This window comes from Ranitomeya variabilis, chromosome 3, assembly GCF_051348905.1.
Source record: "Ranitomeya variabilis isolate aRanVar5 chromosome 3, aRanVar5.hap1, whole genome shotgun sequence".
NCBI lineage: Eukaryota > Metazoa > Chordata > Amphibia > Anura > Dendrobatidae > Ranitomeya > Ranitomeya variabilis.
The window spans coordinates 111,958,356-111,977,567 of NC_135234.1; positions in this window are offsets into that span (position 1 = coordinate 111,958,356).

Consider the following 19,212-nt stretch of genomic DNA (forward strand, 5'->3'; position numbering starts at 1 on the left):
GAGTAGCCCGCCTGTGAAGCTAGCTACACAGCCTGTGTATCTAAATTTTTACTGCATCTAACCCAGTAAATCGTTTTGGGCCTAGTAACAGTGTCTGCACGTCAGCAGAGTAGCCAGCCTGTGACGCTACACCGCCTGTGTATCCAAATTTTTACTGCATCTAACCCAGTAAATCATTTTGGGCTTAGTAGCAGTGTCTGCACGTCAGCGGAGTAGCCCGCCTGTGAAGATACACCGCTTGTGTATCTAAATTTTACTGCATCTAACCCAGTAAATCATTTTGGGCCTAGGAGCAGTGTCTGCACATCAGCGGAGTAGCCCGCCTGTGAAGCTTCACCACCTGTGTATCTAAATTTTTACTGCATCTAACCCAGTAAATCGATTTGGGCCTAGGAGCAGTGTCTGCACGTCAGTGGAGTAGCCCGCCTGTGAAGCTAACTACACCGCCTGTGTATCTAAATTTTTACTGCATCTCACCCAGTAAATCGTTTTGGGCCTAGTACCACAGTTTGGCCACTCAGCTCTGCTCGGTTTCCATCCATCGATTTTTGTGCCAACAGCTACAGAGTTGCCAATTAATAAAGCACCAAAATGAGCAGCAAAAGGCCTGCTGCTAGTGGAAAGGGGAATAGGCATGTTGGAAAAGGAAAAAAATCTGTGTCCGTGGGGTAGGTGGTAAACAGTAACATCTGCAGAAGAAAGACCATCTTCCAGCCAAAGTAAGATGTCTACTTCTTTTCGTGGACAATCTGATATGATCCCTTTCTTACGACCATCGCTATGAGCATCGCTACAAATTCCAGATGAGGCACAAAAACAGCAGGTGCTTGAACGGATATTAAGTGCTCATTCAAATGGGCTCTCCTCCACCTCTACTTCAACATCACAAATACTCCAGTCCTCAGAGGTGTCACCCCAATCGCACTTGCTTCCTCACAGCTCCCATGTCTCCAGCCGCCCGTCTGAGTATGGGGTAACACAGATGGTTGAGTCTGCAAAGCTGTTTACTCATACTATAGCCTGGGAATCAGAGGTCTGCTCCAGAGCTTCTGTGAATCCAGATGAGGAAATGATCTGCAATGATGCCCAGAATCTTTGTGAGTCGGATCGAGGCCCAGATGAAGAAGGTTCTGAGCATAAGGTAGACCCTCGTTCCCAAACCGTAACTCCTGTTGGTGGAGACAATGAGGAAGATGATGATGAGACTGAGATACCTGATGGGAACGAAAACTTGACTTTTCGGTCAGAGCAGGAAGAGGTTGGCTCTGATAACGACGGGTGTGAGAACACACAGGGTGATGATGGCGAGGTTGGAGACCCCACTTACTGTCAACCCACAGTCCGCCAGTCCATGAGGTCAGCAGAGGAGGTGGAGGAGTATGCTAGTGATGACGAGGTTAGGTTGCGCCTTCCTGGACAGAGACGGAGTACTGGAAGCACATCAACAACTGCATCCTCAACCACAACTGTGCCTCTGAGCACAAGTTGTGGTGGCTTTTCAGGTCGCATGGGCTCTAAGCCTTGCATAGCCTAGGCATTTTTTGAGATTGCAAAGGATGACCCAACTCATGTTGTCTGTAAGATTTGTCACCAAAATCTCAGTAGAGGCCAAAAAATGAATAGTTTGAGTACTTCATGCATGAACCGTCATATGGATATGAGGCATAAGTTGCAGTGGGAAGCTCACTGTGCTACAATGCAGCCTAGTCGGCCGGGCCAACCACCGTCTGCCCCATCAAGTGCATCCATGGCCTCTTCATCCTCTGTGACTGTGGGGAAAGCAGTTGCACATGGTTTTGGATGCAGACCTTCCACCTCTTTACCCACAACAGCCAGTGTGATAGGCAGGTCGTTTGTAAATTTGCAAGTGGAAACACCTGCTGGTGTTGAGCGTTCTCCGACATCGAGACCACCACATTTTAATCAAGGCAACATAATATCTCCACCTGCACCTTCCTCACAGACCAGCAGTTTGCCGGGGACACCCTACTCAACCCCATCTAAGCACAGCAGCCAGCCCTCGGTCCCTCAAATGTGGACAAGTAAAAGACCATTTCTTCCTAGCAATGACAAAGCTAAGAGGTTGAATTTCACCATCTGCAAACTGTTGGCTACAGAAATGCTGCCTTTCTGCCTGGTGGACACAGAGGATTTTCGAGACCTTATGTCTGTCGCAGTGCCCCAGTACCAGATGCCCAGTCGCCACTACTTCTCAAAGAAAGCTGTGCCTGCGCTACACCAGCATGTCGCCCACAACATCACCGCTTCCTTTGAGAAACTCTGTGTGTGACAAGGTGCATTTCACGACAGACACTTGGATGAGTAGACATGGACAGGGGTGTTACATGTCGGTGACTGGGCACTGGGTAACTATGGTGACATCAGGAGAAGGGGCTGCTGTCCAAGTCTTGCCGTCCCCACGAATTGCGCGTCGATCCTCTGTATCTCTAAGTTCCTCCACTGCTTCTGCCTCCTCAACCTCCTCTCAGTCCTCCACCTACACCCAAAGCCTGTCTAGTAATGCCACCCGCGTTCCAACTGCGCAGAAGGAATCCTGCACACCTCCTTACTATGCTGTCACCAGGGCTCAATGTCATCAGGTGGTTTTTACCTTGAAATGTCTGGGAAATGTGAGTCACAGAGCTGAGGAGTTGTGGTCAGCTCTGGAGACCGAGTTCCATCAATGGTTGTCTCCACTGAACCTGAAGCCAGGAAAGGCCGTGTGCGACAATGCTGCAAACCTGGTTGCGGCCCTTCGCCGGGGCAATGCCACACACGTGCCTTGTATGGCTCACGTTTTGAACCTGGTTGTCCAGCAATTTTTATCCCACTATCCCGGACTAGATGGGCTTCTGCAGAGGGCACGGTCGCTGTGTGCTCACTTCCACCGTTCTCATCCCGCAGCTCAACAACTTACATCTCTACAGAAGTCGTTGGGCCTGCCAGTTCACCGGCTGAAGCGCGATGTGCCCACACGGTGGAATTCAACTCTGCACATGTTGCAGCGACTGTGGCAGCACCGATGAACCCTGGTGCAGTACGTTATGACGTATAGCCTGGGCCAATGAGACCCAGAGGTGGGGCAAATCAAGCTGCAGGAATGGTCTCAGATCAGGGACCTATGCACCCTTCTGCACAGTTTTGAAATAGCAACGAAGATGTTTAGTGCTGACGATGCCATTATCAGCATGACTATTCCGGTCATTTACATGCTGGAGCACACCTTAAACAGTAATCGGAGTCAGGTGGTGGGGCAAGAGGAGGAGGAACAGGAGGAGTCGTATGCGGAAGGGATAATATCTCCAAGGTCCAGACGGTCGGCAGCACCAAGGCATTGGAGGATGGGGGAGAGGGATTACCGAGGGTGCATGGTAGCAGCCAAACTGTTGAGGAAGGTGCAGGAGCCGAGGAAGAATTGGAGGACGAACTGGCGCTGGGCATGGAAGACTCATCAGATGAGGGAGACCTTGATCAAATTTCTGTTGTGCGAGGTTGGGGGGAGAGGGCAGAGGAAGGAAGCATGATCCTCACCTCGCTGCCACCAAGACAACAAGGACTTGGTCCTCCTGGATGCGGAAAACACATGAGTGCCTTCTTGCGGCACTACCTGCAACATGACTCTCCGATTGTCAGAATCCGAAGTAATGCCGACTACTGGGTTGCCACCCTCTTATATCCCCGGTACAAAAGTAAATTTGGCGAAATAATTCCTGCCATAGAAAGGCATTCACGCATGCAGGAGTATCAGCAGAGACTGTTACAGAATCTTACATCTGCTTTTCCACAAAACACCAGTGGTGCACGTAGTGAATCTCTGAGTTCTAACTTGCCAATCGTGGGACTGTCGAGTCATCATTCAAACCGTAACAGTAACATCGTATCTGGTGGGAACAGCAATTTTTTCCAATCGTTTCAAGAACTTTTCAGACCAACCTTTGCAAGGCCACAGGAGACAAGAAGTCTGATGCATAGCCAACGCCTAGAGAGGATGGTACAGGAGTATCTCCAAGTTAACATCGTTGCCATGACTGTGGAACTGGACCCTTGCTCATTTTGGGCTTCCAATCTGGAAAAATGGCCTGAGATCACCATTCAAGCCTTGGAGATCTTGTCGTGCCCCGCAGCCAGCGTTCTCTCTAAACGTGTGTTCAGCGCTACTGGTGGTGTGCTGACAGATAAGCGCACGCGGCTGTCCAGTGACAATGTAGGCAGACTAACGTTCATCAAGATGAACAAATCCTGGATCTGCAAGGACTTTTCTACCCCTGTGTCATCCGGAGGGGACTAAAAGCTTGATGATTTTTTAAAATCACCTCACCAACCATTTTAGGTAACTCTGGTGAAATTGATGCCACTTAAGTGGTGTCTGTGGCCCAATTTTTGGAAAAAATGGAGACTCTTTTTGGTGTCCCCTTGCTGTGTTTTACATGACGTTGGCATTGTCAATTCCAGGTGGGTGGGGTCGCTCCCCCCCTTTTAACCTTTAGAAACTACATACACTATGGCTTGAGATAACACAGATGGTTGAGTCTGCAGAGCTGTTTACTCATACTATGGCCTGGGATTCAGAGGTCTGCTCCAAAGCTTCAGTGTCTGCTAGTCAGCAGAGTACCCCACCCATGAAGCAAGCTACTCCGCCTGTTTATCTAATTAATAATTTTTAACTGCATCTAGCCAGGGCAATACTTTGGGCCTAGTAGCAGTGTCTGCTACTCAGCAGAGTACCCCACCCATGAAGCAAGCTACTCCGCCTGTTTATCGAATTACTAATTTTTAACTGCATCTAGCCCAGGCAATACTTTGGGCCTAGTAGCAGTTTCTGCTACTCAGCAGAGTAGCCCACCCATGAAGCAAGCTACACCGCCTTCTTCCTTTCTCAATCTAACCCCTCGGCTCTGGGGTGTTCGCGCTCCCTCCAGCTCTCTCCTTCTCACAGGTGGACTACCACGTGTATTCACACTGTGGCGAATCTTTTGGGCCCAGGCATAAGAAGTCGTTGAGGTAATGGATAATATGTGCCCCCTTAAAAACGTCCATGATGACCCATTCGAGGAAGCAACTAAATGCCTCAAATAGTGAGCAGGATATGGAGCACCCCATGGGCAAACAGCGATATATGTAGTATGCTCCTTCACAGAAGCAGCCCAATAGGCTGACACTATTCGGAGGCACAGATAGAAACCGGAACGCCCCCTCAATGTCTGTTTTGGCCATTAGGGTGCCCCTTCCAAACTTCTTGACCCGCCTGATTGCCTCATCAAAGGAGGTAGAGAATATAGTACTGTACTTGGTTCCGCGTCGATGTTGTCGTTTACTGACCTGCCCCTTGGATATGACAAATGGTGGATTAGTCTGAATGTATTGTCACGACTCCCAACGGGGATACCACTACGTCTTCTAAGGAAAGTGTTCTGAATGGACCCACCGCCATTCTATCTAAAGATATTTCTTTTTAAAAAAATTTTGTCACAACGTCTGGGTGTTGGTAGGCTGATTTTAGATTTTTACTCCAGCCTTTCTTGATTTTAGAAGGTCATGACATGCCTATATCTATGTCTCCTCCTCCTTTTACTCCTCCACCTCTTTTATTTTCGCATGACTATATGTACTTGTGACTTTTGCATGTGTTTGTTGTGTCTTCTGAGCAGTTTGTCAGCTTTTGGACACCTTCTAAGGTGTTTTCTATGTGTTTTCTATGTGTTTGTGTTTGCCTGCCATTGGTTTCAATGGGGTTCCAAAAGCTGACAAACTGCTCAGAAGACACAACAAACACATGGAAAAGTCACAACTACACATAGTCATGCGAAAAGAAAAGAGGTGGAGGAGTAAAAGGAGGAGGAGACACAGATATAGGCATGTCATGCCCTTCTAAAGTTAAGAAAGGCTGGAGTAAAAATCTAAACTCACTCTACCAACACCCAGACGTCTTGACCAACAAAAAAAAAAATCTTTAGGTAGAATGGCGGCGGGTCCATACAGAACACTTTCCTTAGAAGACATAGTGGTACCCCCGTTGGGAGTTGTGCCAAAAAATGAACCCAATACATTCAGACTAATCCACCATTTGTCATATCCAAGGGGCAGGTCAGTAAACGACAACATCGACGCGGAACCAAGTACAGTACTATGTACTGTACCTCCTTTGACGAGGCAATCAGGCGGGTCAAGAAGTTGGGAAGGGGCACCCTAATGGCCAAAACAGACATTGAGGGGGCGTTCCGGTTACTACCTGTGCCTCCGAATAGTGTCCTCCCATTGCGCTGCTTCTGTGAAGTAGCATACTACATAGATCACTGTTTGCCCATGGGGTGCTCCATATCCTGCTCACTATTTGAGGCGTTCAGTTGCTTCCTCGAATGTGTCGTCATGGACGTTTGTAAGGCGGCACATATTATCCATTACCTCAACGACTTCTTATGCCTGGACCCAAAAGATTTGCCACAGTGTGAAAACACGCGGTAGTCCACCTGTGAGAAGGAGAGAGCTGGAGGGAGAGTAGACACCCCAGAGCCGAGGGGTTAGATTGAGAAAGAAAGAAGGCGGTGTAGCTTGCTTCATGGGTGGGGTACTCTGCTGAGTAGCAGAAATTGCTACTAGGCCCAAAAGGATTTCCTTGGCCAAATGCCATTAAAAAATAGTAGTTAGGTAAACAGGCGGTGTAGCTTGCTTTATAGGTGGGGTACTCTGCTGAGTAGCACAAAATGCTATTAGGTACAAAACGATTTCCTGGGCTAGATCAGTTAAAAATTAGTAATTAGATCAACAGGCGATGTAGCTTGCTTCATGGGTGGGGTACGCTGCTGAGTAGCACTAAATTCTACTAGGCCCAAAAGGATTTCCTGGGCTAGATGCCGTTACAAAATAGTAGTTAGGTAAACAGGCGGTGTAGCTTGCTTCATGGGTGGGGTACGCTGCTGAGTAGCACCAAATTATACTAGGCCCCAAAGGATTTCCTGGGCCAGATGCTGTTAAAAATAGTACTTAGGTAAACAGGCGGTGGGTGGCTGGGCTACTCTGCTGACTCGCAGACACTGAAGCTTTGGAGCAGACCTCTGAATCCCAGGCCATAGTATGAGTAAACAACTCTGCAGACGACCCCACCCACCTGGAATTGACGATGGCAACGTCAATTAAAACTCAGCAAGGAGACTTAATCAAAGAGGCTCCATTTTTTCCAAAAATTCGGCCACAGACACCACTTAAGTGGCATCAATTTCACCAGAGTTTTTTAAAACGGTTGGTGAGGTGATTTTCAAAAATCATCAAGCTTTTAGTCTCCCCAAGATAACACAGGGGTAGAAAAGTCCTTGCAGATCCAGGATTTGTTCATCTTGATGAACGTTAGTCTGTCTACATTGTCACTGGACAGCCGCGTGCACTTATCTGTCAGCACACCACCAGCAGCGCTGAACACACGTTCAGAGAGAACGCTGGCTGCGGGGCACGACAAGATCTCCAAGGTGTGAGTGGCGAGCTCAGGCCATTTTTCAAGATTGGAAGCCCAAAATGAGCAAGGGTCCAGTTCCACAGTCATGGCATCGATGTTAACTTGGAGATACTCTTGTACCATCCTCTCTAGGCGTTGGCTGTGCGTCAGACTTCTTGTCTCCTGTGGCCTTGCAAAGGATGGTCTAAAAAAATCTTGAAACGATTGGAAAAAATTGCTGTTACCACCAGATACGATGTTACGGTTACGGTTTGAGTGATGACTAGATAATCCCACGGTTGGCAAGTTAGAACTCAGAGATTCACTACGTGCACCACTGGTGTTTTGTGGAAAAGCAGATGTTAGATTCTGTAACAGTCTCTGCTGATACTCCTGCATGCGTGAATCCCTTTCTATGGCAGGAATTATTTCGCCAAATTTGCTTTTGTACCGGGGATCTAAGAGTGTGGCAACCCAGTAGTCGGCATTACTTCAGATTCTGACAATCCGAGGGTCATGTTGCAGGTAGTGCAGCAAGAAGGCACTCATGTGTCTTGCGCATCCAGGAGGACCAAGTCCTTACTGTCTTGGTGGTGGCGAGGTGAGAATCATGCTTCCATCATCTGCCCTCTCAACAGAAATTTGATCAAGGTCTCCCTCATCTGACGAGTCTTCCATGCCCAGCGCCAGTTCGTCCTCCACTTCTTCCTCGCCTCCTGCACCTTCCTCAACAGTTTGGCTGCTACCATGCGCCCTCGGTAATCCCTCTCCCCCAGCCTCCAATGCCAGCCGCCTTGGTGCTGCAAACCTTCTTGACCTTGGAGATATGATCCCTTCCGCATACGACTCCTCCTGTTCCTCCTCCTCCGCTTGTTCCACCACCTGACTCCGAACACTGTGTATAAGGGTACCGTCACACAGTGGCACTTTTGTCGCTACGACGGTACGATCCGTGACGTTCCAGCGATATCCATACGATATCGCTGTGTCTGACCAGGGTAAACCAGGGCCAGGACCAGGGCGCAGGGCCGCGCTTAGTAACCCGATGTTTACCATGGTTACCAGCGTAAAAGTAAAAAAAACCAAACAGTACATACTCACATTCCGGTGTCCGTCCCCCGGCGTTCTGCTTCTCTGCACTGTGAGCGCCGGCCGGCCGGAAAGCGAGCACAGCGGTGACGTCACCGCTGTGCTTTCCGGCTGGCACAGACACCCCTGTCCATGTCTACTCGTCCAAGTGTCTGTGGTGAAATGCACCCTGTCACATAAAGAGTTTCTCAAGGAAGCGGTGATGTTGTATGCGACATGCTGGTGTAGCGCAGGCACAGCTTTCTTTGAGAAGTAGTGGCGACTGGGCATCTGGTACTGGGGCACTGTGACGGACATAAGGTCTCGAAAATCCTCTGTGTCCACCAGGCGGAAAGGCAGCATTTCTGTAGCCAACAGCTTGCAGATGGAGAAATTCAACCTCTTAGCTTTGTCATGGCTAGGAGGAAATGGTCTTTTAATTGTCCACATCTGAGGGACTGAGGGCTGGCTGCCGTGCTTAGACGGAGTTGAGTAGGGTGTCCCTGGCAAACTGCTGGTCTGTGAGGAAGGTGCAGGTGGAGATGTTATGTTGCCTTGATCAAAATGTGGTGTCGATGTCGGAGAGCGCTCAACACCATCAGGTGTTTCCACTTGTAAATGTCCTGACGACCTGCCAATCACACTGGCTGTTGCGGGTAAAGATGTGGAAGGTCTGCTTCCAAAACCATGTGCGACTGCTGTCCCCACAGTCAGAGAGGATGAAGAGGACGCGGATGCACTTGATGGGGCAGACGGTGGTTGGCCCGGCCCACTAGGCTGCATTGTAGCACAGTGAGCTTCCCACTGCAACTTATGCCTCATATCCATGTGATGATTCATGCATGAAGTACTCAAACTATAAATTTTTTGGCCTCTACTGAGATTTTCGTGACAAATCTTACAGACAACATGGGTTGGGTCATCCTTTGCAATCTCAAAAAATGCTCAGGCTATGCAAGGCTTAGAGCCCGTGCGACCTGAAGAGCCACCACGACTTCTGGTCTGAGGCACAATTGGGGTTGAGGATGCAGTTGTTGACGTGCTTCCAGTACTCCGTCTCTGTCCAGGAAGGCGCACCATTACCTCGTCGTCAGACTCGTCACTAGCATCCTCCTCCACCTCCTCTGCTGACCTCATGGACTGGCGGACTGGGGGTTGACAGTAAGTGGGGTCTACAACCTCGCCATCATCATCCTGTGTGTTCTCACACCCGTCGTCCTCAGAGCCAACCTTTCCTGCCCCGACCGAAAAGTCAAGTTTTTGTTCCAATCAGGTATCTTGGTCTCATCATCATCTTCCTCATTGTCTCCACCAACAGGAGTTACAGTTTGGGAACGAGGGTCTACATTATACTCAGAACCTTCTTCATCTGGGCCTGGATCCGACTCACAAAGATTCTGGGCATCAGTGCAGATCATTTCCTCGTCTGGATTCACAGAAGCTCTGTAGCAGACCTCTGATTCCCAGGCTATAGTATGCGTAAACAGCTCTACAGACTCAACCAAGTGTGCTACCCCATGCTCAGACGGGCAGCTGGAGACTTCGGAGCTGTGAGGAAGCAAGTGCGATTGGGGTGACAACTTTGAGGACTGGAGTAGTTGTGATGTTGAAGTTGACATGGAGGAGAGCCCACTTGAACGAGCACTTGATATCCGTTCAAGCACCTGCTGTTTTTGGGCCTCATCTGGAATTTTTGGCGATGCTTGTAGCGATGGTCGTAAGAAAGGGATCATATCAGATTGTCCACGAAAAGAAGTAGACATCTTACTTTGGCTGGAAGATGGTCTTTTTTCTGCAGATGTTACTGTTGCTTTACAACCTACTCCACAGACACAACCTTTTTTTCCCTTTCCAACACACCTATTCCTTTTTCCACCAGCAGCAGGCCTTTTGCCACTAATTTTAGTGCTTAATTGGCAACTCTGTATCTGAAGTTGTTGGCACAACAACCGATGGATGAAAACCGAGCAGAACTGAGTGGCCAAACTGTGGTACTAGGCCCAAAACTATCAACTGGATTAGATGCAGTGAAAATAGAGATACACAGGCGGTGTAGCTAGCTTCACAGGCGGGCTACTCTGCTGACGTGCAGACAATGCTACTAGGCCCAAAACTATCAACTGGATTAGATGCAGTGAAAATAGAGATACACAGGCGGTATAGTTTGTTTCACAGGCGGGCTACTCTGCTGACGTGCAGACACTGCTACTAAGCCCAAAACCCCAAAACGATTTACTGGGTTAGATGCCGTAAAAACTGAGATACACAGGCGGTGTAGCTAGCTTCACAGGCGGGCTACTCTGCTGACGGGCAGACAATGCTACTAGGCCCAAAACTATCAACTGGATTAGATGCAGTGAAAATAGAGATACACAGGCGGTATAGTTTGTTTCACAGGCGGGCTACTCTGCTGACGTGCAGACACTGCTACTAAGCCGAAAACCCCAAAACGATTTACTGGGTTAGATGCCGTAAAAATTGAGATACACAGGCGGTGTAGCTAGCTTCACAGGCGGGCTACTGTGCTAGTGCAGCGCCCCAGAGTTCTGGTCGTTGCAGTGCTGTGGCTTCGCCGCTAAGGGGAGCCATGGTACGTTCGATGGCACCGAAGGAGTTCCTCCAATCAGGTATCACAGACACCAATATGTTTCACAGCTGGGCCTCCGGGGGGAGCTAAGGGTGTTATTCATTAGGCCACTCCCCACCATAGTGGGTAAACTGGGGGTCAGGCAGGAAGTTAGTGGAGAACGCTGACGGGATTGAACGGAGCAACACCCTGTGGCAGGGGGTGTTGTGAAGGGAGAGACTGTAGGGTCTCTGCCAGGGGTGGGATCCTGGCAGAGGCTTGGCATTGAAAGAACGTAACGGGTCCGCGCAGGCTCCTGGAAGCGGCGGGACTCAAGAAAGGACTAGAAGCGAGATAGATTGTGCTGAGTGAGAAACGAGATCAAGCAGAAGGAGAATACCAGCAGGGGTTTTGTTGAAAGAGGCAGCACCCTGCTGAGGCGCAATACCGGTGGCCGGAACGCCGAGGGAGTGGATTAGAATACAGCTTCAAGCCATACTCCAAACAGCGGCAGGACAGTCGGTCTCAGGCGGGCTGTCTACCACATATCACCTATGAAGTCTTGGGGGGCAATTGCGGGAGAGGGGCGACTCTAGGGTCCCGGAAGAACTCCAGGCCTACCTGACAAACGGGTGCCATTCCAACCTGAATACAGGGAAGGGGTGGATTACAGAGGAACATCAAATCGAGTTGTGAGGGAACTTAAGAAACAGACACAACCGTTGTGGGGTTACTTTCCGTAAGCACAGCAGGGAAGGACTACAACACATAGCGCTAGAAGGAAGGCACAGATATCCACCTGAGAGGAGAACTCTGGAGGTGCCATTGGACCGGCCGGACTTGCGTAGCCTGGTGAACCGTGTTCCGGACTGAGGACTCAGAGATCTCCAGTAAAGAGGTAAAGAGACTGCAACCTGGTGTCCTCGTTATTTACCGCGACTTACACCCCACAACCGCACCGCACCATTACTACCACCGATTACACCGGACGTCCCCCACTGACGGACAGGGCCACGGACCGGGTCTAGCCACCGTGACAACCCCGAGACTGAGAACCGGAGGCCCGGCTCCGGGTACCCCTCGGCCCTGCGGCGGTGTGGGGGCGCTCCAGTAACTTGGCGTCACGAACAGGATCTACTTAAGCCTGAAGAATCAGGTCATGTGTGCCTAGAGACTGTGATTTGTTGTGCTTGGACTGTACTTTATTGTAAGACTGTGCTGCGCCATTAGCCGCCAAAAGTTCCCGCCAAAAGGCGCCGCCATTGCTACACCCAAGGGGAAGGAGGGCGTGTTATGGGCGGAGACTCCCAGTGTGGCGCGAGAAATGGCTACCGCCCCCTGCACTTCTGGCTGCAGAGGAATGACCTGCCCCAAAGCAGAAGAGAAACACCCCTTGATATGCAACGGCGAGAGGCTGGTGACGGAGAAGCCCGACCTCAGAGAAATGGCGGAGTTAGGTGCATGCACTGCCAGCGACTATCAGGCAGCGATGATGAACGGCGAGTGCCTGAGCGAGGAAGAAGCAGTTCCGGCCTGCCCTTCTTCACCGGAGATGGACCGGAAGCCTGCGGACCCGACAGTGGAATTACGTCCACCAATCCCGACCTCGGAGTTAGAGGAGGAGGAACCACAGCCAGCGGAGCCGAGTCCGAGCATCCCATTGGAGGAGCCCCGGTCCGGGCTGCAGCAGACTCCAGTGTCCTCGTTAACGGACCAGAGCAACGCCGGTGGGACCACATCAGGCGCAGGTATGGGCGGCGCCCCTACTCCCCTGGACGGTTCTGCTCTCCCGACCGATCCTCCCCACAACAGTAACCCCGCGTTTACAATCGACCGGGCGGTTCTCACCCCCGGCGCGTTGGGGAAGTTGTTACCACCATTGCCAACCAGGTGGGGAGAGCCCATAGAAATGGATCCAGGAGGGGTGATGTTCCGATGGGATGTTCCCTGGGTCGAGCAGGATGGGATTCCAATGGAAGGTCGCACTATTGCGATACTTACCTGGGATCAATACAAACAATGCGTGCTCCAGCATTGGGGGCAGCACACTGAAGTTGAAAAACGGGAACTGCAGAGCAAAAAAATGATCTATGATGGGACGGATGCTGTCAGGCGAGGGACGGTGGCGGCATTCCACCCAAAGAAGGGGTGGGGTTCCATTTGGGAGTCGGGTCTACCTACTGGCATCTTCGTTGCCGGCTATGATGTGGAGACTCCCTGCTGTGATCGAGAAGGTGAACCACTCCGGGAGGGGGATCAGGTGACGTATACCCGTCACTGGAACACACAAGGATGGCGTGCCCGGAAAGTTCAGCGATACGAGTCTGAGAGAATGGCACCTGTGGCCCCAACTGTGGTCCATCCAGGGCTGCCAGACCTTGTTACTGTTTCTACTGTACGCTTTGTAGCAGCTCCTGAACTTGCCGACAGAGTTAGGCTTCAAATTCAGACAGCAGGCGACCAGGTGGTCCCTGTGGAGCTTGCTGCTGGTATCCGTGCTACAGTGGCCGGGGTTCAGGAACCCAAGCCACCAGAAGAAGAATAAACCTCGATACCATGAAAATGTAAATAGTTACTGTTTGTTCTTTTGAGTTGCTGCTAAACCCGCCCAGGGTTAATGGATCCCTCTGTTAACCCGGGATCCTCTTTGTTTGTTTTCCTTTTCTGAAGTTGTTGCACAAAAGTTACACAAACTGCAGAAATCATGGACTGTGCATGATTCGAACTTCCTTTGTAAATAGTTTGCACCTTCTTAAAGGTGCACCCTACTGGTTTTAGCCAAAGACACTTTGCGAAGATATTTGCCCTATTTGTTTGAGCCAAAGACACTTTGTGAAGATACCTTCCCTACCGGTTCTAGTTAAAGACACTTTGCGAAGATACCATACCGGAACCTTTGCATGGGCTGGTAGGCTGAGAAGACGAGCTACCTTAGAAAGACTTGGTCTCCTCTTAAAGGGGATGTGAGAAACTGAGCTTGAGAGAGATATTGTTGCAGAACAGTAATGCCATAATGATGCCTTGAAAAGAAATGTAACTGTTTTACATGCTAAGTTATATGTGTTGAATTTGTTGAAATGTGAAATCTAAATAATGTTTTGCAGAAAGAAGAGATGCAGAGAGCCCGTAGGGGTAGATGTAGAGGTCTGCATAGTTGAAAGTATTCGAAGTAATAATGAAGGTGAGGATAGAAGGTAAACCCCGCGTCCCCATTGAAAGTTACTTTGTTACTAAGGACAGAGAGTGAACCCGTAGGGGTTAGAGAGTGAGTCCTTAAAGGAGCCGAGTAGAGCTGGCTCAGAGTTCTTTAAACGAAAGGAATGTTATGTCTATACCATGTATAGTAGAGAAAGGCAGTAGGCCCTGGCTGAACGGGGCGGTCCTGTAAAAGAAAGGAGAGGCAGTAGGTCTGGTGCCATAGGGACAGGCGGTCCTGCAGGTTCAAAGTAGGAGAATGTGAAGTTACCTTGCCCTGTAATGTGATTATAGGAAGGCCTTTGGTAAACTAAGAGTGTATGTTTCTTAAAGGCAATGTTAATTTATTGTTCCAGAATTTGCACTAAGTAGAATACCCGGTTGGGTAACAGGAGTTATGCATAGCCTGTAATTTATAATGTTGACCATGTTTGTAACGTTAAAAGTGTCCTCACCTCCCATAAAGGGAAGCCTGTTCAAGTATACTTATTGTTTTGCACTCAACAAAAATTGTATGTCTTTTTGCTAATCTGTATTGTTGTTTTTCTTCCCAGTCCCGGAGTACTGTGTTTAACCAGGGGGGAGTGCAGCGCCCCAGAGTTCTGGTCGTTGCAGTGCTGTGGCTTCGCCGCTAAGGGGAGCCATGGTACGTTCGATGGCACCGAAGGAGTTCCTCCAATCAGGTATCACAGACACCAATATGTTTCACAGCTGGGCCTCCGGGGGGAGCTAAGGGTGCTATTCATTAGGCCACTCCCCACCATAGTGGGTAAACTGGGGGTCAGGCAGGAAGTTAGTGGAGAACGCTGACGGGATTGAACTGAGCAACACCCTGTGGCAGGGGGTGTTGTGAAGGGAGAGACTGTAGGGTCTCTGCCAGGGGTGGGATCCTGGCAGAGGCTTGGCATTGAAAGAACGTAACGGGTCCGCGCAGGCTCCTGGAAGCGGCAGGACTCAAGAAAGGACTAGAAGCGAGATAGATTGTGCTGAGTGAGAAACGAGATCAAGCAGAAGGAGAATACCAGCAGGGGTTTTGTTGAAAGAGGCAGCACCCTGCTGAGGCGCAATACCGGTGGCCGGAACGCCGAGGGAGTGGATTAGAATACAGCTTCAAGCCATACTCCAAACAGCGGCAGGACAGTCGGTCTCAGGCGGGCTGTCTACCACATATCACCTATGAAGTCTTGGGGGGCAATTGCGGGAGAGGGGCGACTCTAGGGTCCCGGAAGAACTCCAGGCCTACCTGACAAACGGGTGCCATTCCAACCTGAATACAGGGAAGGGGTGGATTACAGAGGAACATCAAATCGAGTTGTGAGGGAACTTAAGAAACAGACACAACCGTTGTGGGGTTACTTTCCGTAAGCACAGCAGGGAAGGACTACAACACATAGCGCTAGAAGGAAGGCACAGATTTCCACCTGAGAGGAGAACTCTGGAGGTGCCATTGGACCGGCCGGACTTGCGTAGCCTGGTGAACCGTGTTCCGGACTGAGGACTCAGAGATCTCCAGTAAAGAGGTAAAGAGACTGCAACCTGGTGTCCTCGTTATTTACCGCGACTTACACCCCACAACCGCACCGCACCATTACTACCACCGATTACACCGGACGTCCCCCACTGACGGACAGGGCCACGGACCGGGTCTAGCCACCGTGACAACCCCGAGACTGAGAACCGGAGGCCCGGCTCCGGGTACCCCTCGGCCCTGCGGCGGTGTGGGGGCGCTCCACTGACGTGCAGACAATGCTACTAGGCCCAAAACTATCAACTGGATTAGATGCAGTGAAAATAGAGATACACAGGCGGTATAGTTTGTTTCACAGGCGGGCTACTCTGCTGACGTGCAGACAATGCTACTAGGCCCAAAACTATCAACTGGATTAGATGCAGTGAAAATAGAGATACACAGGTGGTATAGTTTGTTTCACAGGCGGGCTACTCTGCTGACGTGCAGACAATGCTACTACGGTAGGCCCAAAACTATCAACTGGATTAGATGCAGTGAAAATAGAGATACACAGGCGGTATAGTTTGTTTCACAGGCGGGCTACTCTGCTGACGTGCAGACAATGCTACTAGGCCCAAAACTATCAACTGGAATAGATGCAGTGAAAATAGAGATACACAGGTGGTATAGTTTGTTTCACAGGCGGGCTACTCTGCTGACGTGCAGACACTGCTACTAAGCCTAAAACCCCAAAACGATTTACTGGGTTAGATGCAGTAAAAATTGAGATACACAGGCGGTGTAGCTAGCTTCACAGGCGGGCTACTCTGCTGACGTACAGACACTGCTACTAAGCCCAAAACCCCAAAACAATTTACTGGGTTAGATGCCGTAAAAATTGAGATACACAGGCGGTGTAGTTAGCTTCACAGGCGGGCTACTCTGCTGACGTGCAGACAATGCTACTAGCCCAAAAGGATTGGCTGAGCTAGATTACACCAAATGCTGTGACTAACACTTGCACAGCACTGGCTCAGACCTGCCTGGCAAACAGTGCTATGAACTGCTGTAACCTACCCTGAAAAGGGCTGATATTACAACCAGTCCCGACTCCCGACTCCCTAAACCTACCTCTCAGAAAATTCGCTGGCAAAAAAAGACTCTTTGACTGTATAGCGCCCACAGCAGCAGTGGTGCCGTCTAACACTAAGCTGCAACAGTGAGGAAATGGTGACGACGGGGCAAATGGCTGGTTCTCATTGGGCAAGGAGTGACATGTGACATACACAGCCAATGACACATGCCCTTGCTTGTCTGCATCACATGCACATTGCTGTGTGTGTGCGCACTGCTGATAGGCTGAGAGACTGCACCGCTCCTCTGTAAATGCGGGAAAGAAAAAAAAAAAAGGAGATCGGCGTTATTTCAGCACAGATCTATCCCCCCCCCCACCCACTATACACTGAAACAGTCCATTAACAATGATAAACAGTTTTAATGTGCAAATCAAGCTAGGCTTTTGGTGAACGAACAGTTATCGAACAGAAACTCAAATAGCCGAATTTTAAGCAAATTGTTTGGGTTCGTCGAACGACTCGAACACCGCCCAAAACAGCTCGAATTTGAAATTGGCAACAGTTCGACTCGAACACCGCTCATCTCTAGTTGTGACATCACGCATAGAATGGTCCCAAGGGGGGGATTTGTGACATCACGCATAGAATGTTCCCACTGGGGGGGATTTGTGACATCACGCATAGAATGTTCCCAATGTGGGGTTGTGAACACGCATAGAATGTTCCCACAGGCAATATTTGGACATCACGCATAGAATGTTCCCACGGGGGGATTTGTGACATCACGCATAGAATGTTCTCACGGTGGGATTTGTGACATCACGCATAGAATGTTCCCACAGGGGGGGTTGTGACAACACACATAGAATGTTCCCACCTTGGGGATTTGTGACATCACGCATAGAATGTTCCCACAGGCAATATTTGTGATATCACGCATAGAATGTTCCCTTCTTGGTTGCATTTTACAGCAAAAGCTATGGTGTAAACAACACAACTAAGGGATCTCATTGTTGAAAGTTATCAGTCAGGAGAAGTGTCTACATTTTTTTCCAAAGCATTAGATAAACCATGGAACACTGTGAAGATAGTCATCAAGACGTGGCTTAAATGAGACACAACAGGGACATTACGTAGAACTGGATGTCCCTCAAAAATTGATGAAAACATGTGAAGAAAATTGGTCCTAGAGACTGCTAAGAGGCCTGCAGCAACATTAAAGGAACTGCAGGAATTTCTGGCAAGCACTGGATGTGTACTACATGTGACAACAATTTCCCTTATTCTTCTAATGTCTGGTCTGTGGGGTATTGTGGCAAGTTGGAAGCTTGTTCTTTAAAAAAAAAACATTCCAGCCTGTCTATGTCATGGGAAAACCTACATCATGTCTGCCAAAAACATGTGGGAAAATGTGTTAAGGCCTCATGAGTCCAAGGATGAACTTTCGGGCCACAATTCCAAAAGATATGTTTGGCGCAAAGCTAACAGCTCACATTGCTAAATGATCACCAAACCTTCAGTTAGGCATGTGGGAGGCAGATTTATGCTTTGAGAGGTGGAGGTGTTTGGCAGCTAAAATAGGAGCTTTAATCAAGGTGGGGGAGTGATAAACAGTTCAAAGTCAATTTTGAAACAGAATTTTCAAGCCTGTGTTAAAAATCTGAAGATGAGTTTCACTTTTCACCACAACAATCCAAAGCATACCTCCAAATCAATAAAAGAATTGCTTCACCAAAAGAAAATCTAAGTTTTGGAATATCCCAGCCAGAGCCCAGATTTGAATCTAATTGAAAATCTTTGGGTTACCTGAAGAGGGCGCTGTACACAGGAGACGCCCTCGCAATCTGTCAGATTTGGTGCTCTACTATTAGGAAGAGTAGACAAATATTGACAAATCTACATGTGCCATGCTCATAGACTCCTACCCAAACAGACTCAACACTTTCAAAGGGTACTTCAACAAAGTATCAGTTTCAGGCCGGCGTCACACTGGCGAGTTTTACGGACGTAAGAGCGCAGAAACTACGTCCGTAAAACTCGCATTACATACGGCACAATTATTCTCAATGGGGCTGCTCCTATTAGCCGTATATTACGGTTCAGTATTATACGGCTTTCTACGGCCGTACAAAATCGCAGCATGCTGCGTTTGTCAGCGTATTGCGCAAAAAAATCGCTAATGAAAGTCTATGGGGGCGAGAAAAATACGGATTCCACACTGACCAGCAGTGTGACTTGCGAGAAATACGCAGCGGTGTTAGTGAAAAGTCGGTAATTCAATTGCCGGCTTTTCATTTCTCCTGCACAAACCCGACAGGATATGAGACATGGTTTACATACAGTAAACCATCTCATATCCCCATTTTTTTTTGCATATTCCACACTACTAATGTTAGTAGTGTGTATGTGCAAAATTTCAGCGCTGTAGCTT